At 32.8% G+C, this 10,354-nt stretch overlaps 1 pseudogene; it reads left to right on the plus strand.

Moving 5' to 3' along the window:
* The first annotated feature begins 252 nt into the window (after positions 1-252).
* On the plus strand, positions 253-929 carry LOC143606449 (ethylene-responsive transcription factor 1B pseudogene; annotated as a pseudogene).
* The last annotated feature ends 9,425 nt before the right edge of the window (positions 930-10,354 follow it).

Raw genomic sequence — 10,354 nt, forward strand, 5'->3', positions numbered from 1 at the left:
TGTCATGCGCTTATGAGCAATCGTTGCACCCCGGCATATTCCGCCGCCTTTGATCGGGGTGTGACAGTTGTCATGTAGTAGAACACAAATCCAATAAATAGAAATAATTATAATAATTAATTACAACTACATATAACTATATATTCATGTTCAAAGTTAATGAAAAATTATATATTAGAGCTGCTCATAATCTTGTATTTCTCATTTTCACTAGTTTTCAACAGTTTCTGTCTCTCATTAATTAATACCAAAAGTTTTTTGCACCAATAAAAATACTTAAGTCAACTGTTTATCTTTAAAAATCATAAACTTAGTAAGTTGTTAATTTGATATATAAAACTATCTATATATAGATTGATGTTTTCCAAGGAGAGAAGAACTGGTTGAACCCAATCAGTTGATGATGGATCTTTCACAGTCATCCCAAGAAGGAAACATTGATTGCTCCTCAAATGAAGAAGTTATAAATTCAGAAAAGAGAGAAGAAGGTGATCAGAAGAAACAATATGTTGGTGTTAGAAAGAGACCATGGGGAAAGTTTGCAGCAGAGATAAGGGATTTGACAAGAAACGGGAAGCGAGTCTGGCTGGGGAAATTTGATACCGCTGAGGAGGCCGCTTTGGCGTATGATCAAGCATCATACTCAATGAGGGGCTCTTCATCTGTTCTAAATTTCTCAGTTGAAACCATCAAGAACTCTCTCAATGGAATCCAGTGCTGCAGTAACATGTGTGGGGAATCGCCTGCACTCGCTATAAAGGTGATGCATAAGCTTCAAAGATCAATGTCTCTGTCGTCGTCGAATTCGGGAGAAGATAACAAGCAGCAGAAAAACTTACTAGTTTTCGAAGATCTAGGATCTGATTTGTTGGATGAGCTGCTAAGTTCATAGAGATTACTTTATTTTATGCTCAAATGTCATATTCTCCACCCTTGGAGTCTCCGAATGACAATTGATATTGTGGTTATCAAGATCCATTAGCAAAAAGAGTGATGTTTTGATACTTCTGATGAAGGTAAGCTTATAAGTTTTGATGTATTTAATAATGTTCATTAAAGCACATCTTTAAATACCTACTTGACGAACTAGATGTGACAGAAGAGTCCTTGTAATCTCTTATAAGTTTTATGTGAATTCCTTAAACTGCAAAATTAGTGCAAGGAAAAAAAAATCTTGTCTGCAAACAGCAAAATTAGTGTAACAACAAAAAAAAATTCTCCGTTTGATGATCCCTTGAGCAAATATCAGGATACTCCTAGCGGGGTACACTTGAATTTTTCTTCTAAATCCACCACTTCCCGAAACAATTAAAGTTCTTCTTTCCTTGTCCAATGATATTTAGGAGATCTTCAAGCTTAATATTTTTTATGAACAACCAACAAATAAATTCGGGCTACCTGTGGTAACCCAATAACAAAAGACGGCTTCATACGCCCGTGATTACAAACAACACTAGTAGCCCAATTAAGCTCATCATCTCTTGTTCCAGGAAAAAATCGCTGTCCGAAAGCCCACTGCGTTAAAATCCGATCCCAATCGGATTTGAACTTCATTGCGCTCTCTAACCCAAATCTTCAAGCTTAAATTAACTTTTGCTTGATGTCTCAAAGTCAAAAAAATATTATTACCAGATACAAAATATGTTACATTTTCCTCAAAATGGTAAAACAGATGAAAGTTACAGAACTTCTATTATATGAAGTGAAAGAGTTGTAATCTCAAAAACCCTACATTTAGAGTATGTTTGGTTGAAAGGAATGGAATGAAGGGTGAATGGAATGGGAGGAGGAATTGAATGGACAAAGGAATGAAATGGATCATTACCATTCATTTGTCTTGTTTGATTAAAATATGAGAATGAAATGAATAATTACTTTATGTTGTTTGGTATCTGAAAAAAATTTTAGGAATGAAATAAAAATAACAAAAATATTCTTATCCCAAAATATATATTTTTTTACAAAAAAAAAAAAAAAAAAAAACTGAAATGGCGACGGTGGTGTTAGCTCTGGAGATGAAAATGGTGGTGGCGGTGGCGACGGTGGTGGTGGTGGCGGTCAGGCGGCGAGGGTGGTGGTGGTGGTGGTCAAGCGATGGTAGCATTGGTAGTGATGGCGGTGGTAGAGTGGTGATGACGGTGGTGGTGGCCAGACAGTGATAGTGGTGGTGACGGTTATGGTCAGGTGGCGATGGTGACAATGGTTGTCGTTATGACGACGATGGTGGCGGTGATAGCTTTGGTGGTAAGGTGGCGGCGGAGGTGGTGGCGGTGGCGGTCAGGTGGTGGTGGCGGCGGGGTGGTGGTCAGATGATGGTGGTGGCTATGGTAGTGGTGGTGGTGGTGGTGGCGATGGTTGTTAGATGATGGTGTTGTTGAGAAAGTAGTTTGAAAGAGGAATTGAATGAAAAAAAGAAGGGGTGTGGGAAGGAATGGTTTTGATGGAATGGGTTTCTATGTGTAATTGATGATTCCATTCCATTGTGCAACCAAACACCTCTTATTTCATTCACACGTAATGAATTATTGCATTCCGTATGTCATTACTGCATAACAAACGCTACCTTAGCGTAAAGTCAACCTAGCTACTTGCCAGGTAATGTTGATCATGTGTCCCTGTCAACCTACGTCGCATGGAAAAGTGATTTAGTAAAGGAATCGTGCGAAATATATGCGATGTTTACTGTTGTTCTATTTAATGCAAAAGTATATTGGCATAAACCAAAATACCTTTCAGCTATTACATGCCATTAATCAATTAATAATTGCTATTATCTTCAGTTGTAATATATTAATACAATTATTGTTTTTAATGTACTGTTATTCTTATCATTGTAGGCTATTATTAAATAATAAGAAACCAAAATATAAAAACAAAATGGTATATGTCTCGAAATAAAAACCAAACCGAATGCTTAACTAGTTAACTGTACGTCCGACCCAACTTTCTTCGAACGACGGCAGAAACAAAGCTCTGGCGTAATTGATCTGTTCAACCCTAAAATGAACGACCTTCTTCTGTAATTCTGTTCACGTGCGTAACTTGTGCAACCTAACCCTAATCTTTGAATTCATAAACACACGGAAAATGGTTTAACATGACTAGACTAACCTACATCCATGGAAAGGTATTCCTTATTAAGTGACAATAATTACATATTCATAACGTGATATTAATAGACACTAAATTACTAGGGTTTGTAAATTAGATATTTGGCATAATCACAAAGAATGTTAATTCTTATTTTATTTAATAAATATGTGTAAAATCAATTCTAAATCACCATAGAACTAGCTAGAAGAATTTCACTCACAGGCGTTATCTTTATTTTTCCTTTTAAAAAACAAAAGCATATCTAGAAGAGCCGCATGCACCCATACCTGCAAGTCAAATTCATTGTTTTCTAGGAAGAAGATGGTTGTAGTTTCACTCATGTTCGGTAATTAGTATATATCTTCCAGGCACTACTATATACTGAAAACGGTATGAGAGATAGAAATTGGAGTAAAAAGGTCACAAAAGTAATGTTGGAAAGAAAATGATCGTAATATCAAAAGTTTATTTGTAAATCCATTGCATATTTTGTTTTAAAAACATAATATAAAATGGGAAATATATATTTAAATAATCTTAAATATTGACTACTGGCAAATAACAATCTCAACAAATAAAATGTTTGATGTCGATTCCACCTTTTAAAATATTTTCCACTAGCAGACTTTGACTAACAGAATCTTAACGCTGTTAATGCTGGGAAATGTTTTAGCCGAAAAACTCATATTTTTGTTCGGAAATTGAATCTAGGAGAGGCTCTTACAATGGATGAAATTATATTCAGTTTTATTATAAAATGTAAATTCTCATTTTTTTTTGTTTTTTACATTTATCTATAATATATATTAACGAAACTATAAAAATCTTACGTGTCGCAGTGTGGTCGCTCCCCCTGTTTTTTGAGTAACCAGATTTGCTTGATTATTAAATAGAAGCTTCTCATGCATTTGACCCAAATTCACGGGTATGAGTCTCATCAAACCCAGATATTTTTTAAACGGGTTATAACATCTCACTAAATTAAAAACTAAACTCGCCAAATATTTGATATAAAAATCCTATAAAGTAGGGATATACTAAAAATTAATATATGATTTATTTAAAAAAAAAGATATACATATTATTTATAATTAAAAAACTAATTTTTTATAGTAAAAAAAATAAACGAGTCTTGGGTCTCATCAAACCCATATAGCTTTTAAATCGGGTTATAACATCTCATTTATTTGTGAAACAATTTATCATCAAACCATAAGTATATTATTAACTTTCATACAATAAAATAAAAATAAAAATTCAAAAAATAAATAAATATTAGAAACAAATAATATAAAACAATCCCGTAATACTGGGGGATAAAAACTAGTAATATATATAAACGAAAGTTTTAAAAGCTCTATGGTTGCTCCCTGCATTCTCTCAAGCCATTAAATTACGTTATTTGTAAAAAGATGCTAGGCAAAGAACTACTTTTATGTAATTAGATTCTAAGTTTATATAAATATCTTTTGTTGCATTATTAAGCTTTATTAATCACATTGAAACAAATTTAAAACGTTGTACACAACTATTTTTGTCATTTGACATTAATATTATAATTTAACTAGGAATTTACCGGGGTCGGTAAAATCTGGGTGGTCGTAAATTTCAAGCGTTGAGATGATAAGTCGACGTGAATTCAGTCGGTTTCTTACGATACCATAACTAAAACAAAAATGACAGTTGGTTGGTTTTCGTTACGGTGGTTTTTGGAACTAAAACAAAAGGTAGTGACTTTAGGCGAATATGGTCGGTTTCTTTCTCGTTCGTTACGGTACCGGAACTAAAACAAAAAATAAAAAAGAAAATAGGCATTCGCTCGGTTTTCTTTACGTTCGTTATGGTACCGGAACTACAACAAAAAAGACCCTAACGGCATCAAAACCCTAGAATTGCCAGTCTCGGACGTTGATGCAGTGAGTTTACACGAATTCAGTCTGTTTCCATTACGTAAACAAAAATTGACGGTAGGTTGGTTCTCGTTAGGTTCGCTATGCTACCAATACAAAAAAAGAAAATCAAAATGGTATTGATAAGTTTGGTGCCGCTACTTAGTTAGCGGCGCCAAACTTCTCTTTTATATATATATATAATTACCATTTTATCACCAATGAGCTTTAGCTTAACTGGTATTAGAAGCAAATGAACATTTGAGATAGAGATCGCAAGGTCTTAAATTTAAATCTGATTCTAAGAAGATTTTATCACAACGGGCCTTTAGCCAGCAAGCATTTCCTAATACAGAAAATGATGAGTTTGGATTACTCAACATTATCGATCACAAGCATATGATTCACTTTTTGTTGGGTTGCCCGGATAACCGGCTCTACTCATTGGTTCTCCAAAATATTACCAATTCTATCAAGCAAACACGTGTTGAACCATAATTGGGAGCAGGGGCATGTGTTGTCTTTTACCGTCGGCGGATTCCTTCATAAAATAATAATTTATTTTTTGATCTTTTCTTGTCAAGAATTGTCTTGGATTGCGGTTCAACGCCTTCTCTTTATTTATTACCTGCCTTCACAATACAAATTTAGGAGACTTTAGATGAAGAGCACAAGAGAATGCTTGAATGCATATTAAATGAAGTTTGGAAGATGCTTCAAAATATGGTATGTAAATAGGTACATAAACTATTTATGTTTAGGTAATGGTGTTATGAAACAAGTTAAATAAAAATTAATAATATGAAATTAAAATATGTCAAGTCGGCAATAATTACGTAAATTATAATCGTTGACATAAGTAAAGACAATTTTCTTATAACAACAAGATTACCGTGTCTGGCAGGTAGTTTAGCGGTAAAAATAATATATATTAATATATATATATATGTATATTCGTTAAATTTTATCTAGATCTTAAATAAATTTGACTAAAAAGAGTTGTGAAGAGTGTACCATAAAAGTAAAGTATACATGTTTTATAAAACATGGGTTATTATTCAAGTGAGAATAGTATATATTTTCAAAATTTTAGAACTTTGAATGCTAACTATACTTCAGATATATTTTAAAAACATTCAACTTAGAATAATCTTTTTTTGTAATTTTTTTTTTCATGAATGGTCAATCAGTTGTTTATATATACACCATTTTTATATGTAGGACATTAAAACTTAAAAACTTAATCATATGCAAATGATTATCTGAAAGAATACCAATACCCGGTCATACCTGTACCCGGTCATACCCGAACCCGAGTATTTAGAAAACCCGATTTATGCACCTCTAGTCTTGGGGTGGAGACCAAATCATAACGACAAATTACCGAGTTTATTAGTATTTTCATGCTACCACTAGCATATTGGAATATGATAATTTTGCAATTAGTTAAGATATCGTTGTTGTTATATACGCCTCAAGGCTCAAGCTATAGAGCTATATATTTATTTATGTCATAGCTGACATAATAATTTAATAGTGCATATTTCAGACAGTTATTAATATTAAAATACATGAAACATATTTTAATTTATATGTCCAACAAAATGTTATAAACAATTTCCAAATATAATAAATGACAGTCTGGTGATTAAGACATCTTTGTCATTTATTTCTTAACGAATATTTACTTTTTATATGTAATATAATATTTTAATATAAATTTTTTTAAAAGAAAAGTATGATGATTCAGTTATCTCATGAAAACGAATAAGAACATATAATAAGAAAATGATGTGCATATTTTTAATTTGATCAATCAATAATCGGGTAGGGTTCGGGTCGGGTATTGTCTCTAAAAATCATACCCTATGCATCGGGTTCGGGTTGGGTATACAACCAGGTATTCTAAAACTGGGTATTTGAATACCCTATTATCGGGTATTGAAAAAACTCTATTTACGAGTTTTTTTGGGGTTTTTTCCGGTATTTTTTTTATATAGATTGGATTTTTTATAAGTTTACACTTTTTAGGGGTATTATTCGGGTATTTTTGAGGTATTTTTCGGGTATACATCGGGTATTTGAAATACCCGGTTTCGGGTATTGGAAAACCTCGGTTCCGGGTTCGGGTATTACCGGGTACAAATCGGGTTTTCGGGTATTACCGGGTACAAATCGGGTCCGGTTCGGGTTCGGGTTTTAGTGCCAAAATGCATACCCTATCCGTACCCTACGGGTAGGGTCGGGTTCGGGTATTAGAAAAACCAGTTCCGGGTATTTATTTCGGGTCCGGTTCCGGTTCCGGGTTCGGGTTTTTTGTGCACCTCTACATAAGACAACTCCCTTTCTAATTTGTGCGCATAAATGGCTGGGAAACAAGTACATTTTTACTAGTATATAGGGTTAAGAAACAAACTTTGTTGTTTAAGTTACTTAAGAGCTTAGTGCTGTTTTTAGTGTATTGTGTAGCACCCAGTTATGAAGCCTATGAGGCCAAACTTGTAATCATCTTGGTATCTTAACAATGTGGATGCATTTCGGATTCTGTTGAATGCATGGGTCCTGCTAAATAGATCAAATTGACTCATCTACTTGTCAATAGGCGTTTTTCAAGTTATAGTTGTCAAGTTGGTAAAATCAAAATAAAAGGTGAAGGAAGCCAGTAAATAGTAAAAGTATGTCACTTAAAAGATAATATTATATTACATCAAATGTTTGTCGTTCAAAAATATGTTACTAACGTCTCTTCGACTTTTTATTCTGAGGACAGTAATTTTTTTTGTAAAAATGTTAGTAAACTACACACATTCCCTAACACGTATAGGCAAGTATTTGATGCAATGAATATTAATGTATACTCTATGGCATTAAATTAGTACTGCTATATCTTATTGTTTATTAATAATTTCATTGTATTGAAAATATATTCACTTTAAAGTTAAAAGAGAGAATTGTAATTTGAAAGTGCTATATTTTAAATATCCAAATTCCAAACTAAGGCAAGTTGTGTTTAATTGTGTCGTTTGCTCGGGTTGGGCCAAATAGCCAACGTATTTACCCACAATATGTCCCCTCGATTGCTTACAGTGGGCTTAGGTATGTATATTTGTTTAAAAATCACTCGTAACCATTAGTCCTTTAGGTACTCAAATTGCTTGCGGGCTATATAGAAGTAGACATCTACAAAACTGGCTTTTGGCCCAAATCAATTCAGGTTCTAAACCGGTCCAGTTTGATCAAATATTGGTCAAAGCCGGTTTAGTTTGAAAACCAGTTTATCATGTGGAGAATCCAGACTGGTCTTAAGTCTTAACTAGTTAGGTCTTGCCAAAACCGTTCCAGGCTTAAACCAGTTTTCTTTATAAAAAATTCAAAATAACTGAAATGCAGTTTTATTTAATATTAAAGGATAAACACTTAAATAAATAATAAAACCATAAATTGATTAATATATATAATACATAAGTTATGGGCAAATTAAGGCACCCCATTTTTAAATAATTTACAATTTTTAATGCCTAAGGTACACCTTACATAGCATGTAAGATAGGTAGGAGTGTACTTCGGGTTCGTTTTTTCGGGTTTCGGGTTTTTTGGGTTTCGAAGTATTAAATCTTAACCCGAACCCAACCCAAACCTCTCACATGTTTTTCAGGTTCGGGTAATTCTGGTTTGTGTTTTTTCGGGTTGGGTTAATCGGGTTTCGAGTATCCTATAAATAAAAACACAAAACCAATTTTTTTAAAAAAAAAAACTACAATGCTAATATTAAACAACATATTCTTCTTTACTTGCAACACAAATAATCAAATAATAAACAAACTAACCTAACTTGATAAAACAATTCAAAAGAAGTATAAAACTAACTCGAATCGTAATTGTATTCAATCAGGCGTGATTTGGTTGTTCGATTATGATTGCTATAAGTAATAAATGGAAAACACAAATTTATAATAAGTAACCGATCCATAATACTTAGAATGACAACAATCGATTAAAGCCAGATTTCGGTAACTTTAGTGGCTAAAACTTAGCCTATAATACATTAAAATATATTTAATTTCAAAACTAAAAATTAGTTTATTCGGGTTTCGGGTTGCCCCAAATCTTATAATTCAAATTCGAGATCCAACCCAAATTACATCGGTTCGGTTCGGGTTAGTGGTTTCATGGGTTCGGGTTCTTCGAGTCGGGTTAGTTCGGGTTCGGGTACGGGTTTTTGCGGGTTGAGTTTCGGGTAAAAATGACAACCCTAAAGATATGGACAAACTTGTTCATTAGAAAATATGTATTGAAATAGTTACAGCATTACTCAACTTTTGTAGATTTAAGAAATAGTTACTAATTTGGACATTTATCTTTACTCATATATTTCTTTTAATTTTAATTGTAAATAACTTCTCACCAACGATTCTCCAACGGTCATAACTTTTTCACACGCTAATAGTTTTTATAAAAAAATTGCACCATAAAAATGAGCATTTTATTGACTTTAATTTAGGTATGTTATTGCTATGGTTTTTCAAATACAAAAAATCAACATATTACGTATGGTTGTTCACAATTCGGTTTTAACGGTTTCTAAGTTATACCGTGAGCCAAACTGTTGGTTCGATATTTTGTTATTGAGAACCGAAACTTAACCGTTGAAACTTTAAACTGAATCGTTGCTAATGGGTTGGTTTCACGCATTGAGCTTCAAATAATAAGTTTACCGTCCGGTCCAATATTATATGACCAATTTCTGTATGAACCATAAACCAAATCCGTTTGCTATGGTTTGAACATTCGAAAACCTGCTGACCAAAAGTGATGATTGGTTCAAACGTTTTCAAGGTTTCAAACGAACCTTGAACATCCACAATTGTTACATGATTATATATATACATGGTAAGGACCAAGAGGGAACTCCTCTTTAAAAAGAGAATTAGAGAATTAATAAATAAATATTTTTAATTTAATAAAAAAATATTTTTTTTCATTCTTCTTATATGTTGCTATTTTCAACATAAAAAAATATATAGAAAACTAGTTGTAGTGCACATATACAATACATCGTTTTTTTTAATGCATATGGCACTAGTGTGTATTTTGATATATGGAATGGTGTTGAATAGGATATATGCAATTGTTTGTATCGTATATATGTAATAGTATTATATTATATACAAAAATAAAAAGGAAATCGATATAGTGCATATGTGCTAGGGGTGTGCAGAGTACAAAACCCGACCCGGCCAGTGTGTATTTTGATATATGGAATGGTGTTGAATAGGATATATGCAATTGTTTGTATCGTATATATGTAATAGTATTATATTATATACAAAAATAAAAAGGAAATCGATATAGTGCATATGTGCTAGGGGTGT

Source organism: Bidens hawaiensis, unplaced genomic scaffold (assembly GCF_021521415.1).
Source record: "Bidens hawaiensis isolate Kalapana, Puna unplaced genomic scaffold, B.hawaiensis_p1.1 tig00074848_1, whole genome shotgun sequence".
Taxonomy (NCBI): Eukaryota; Viridiplantae; Streptophyta; class Magnoliopsida; order Asterales; family Asteraceae; genus Bidens; species Bidens hawaiensis.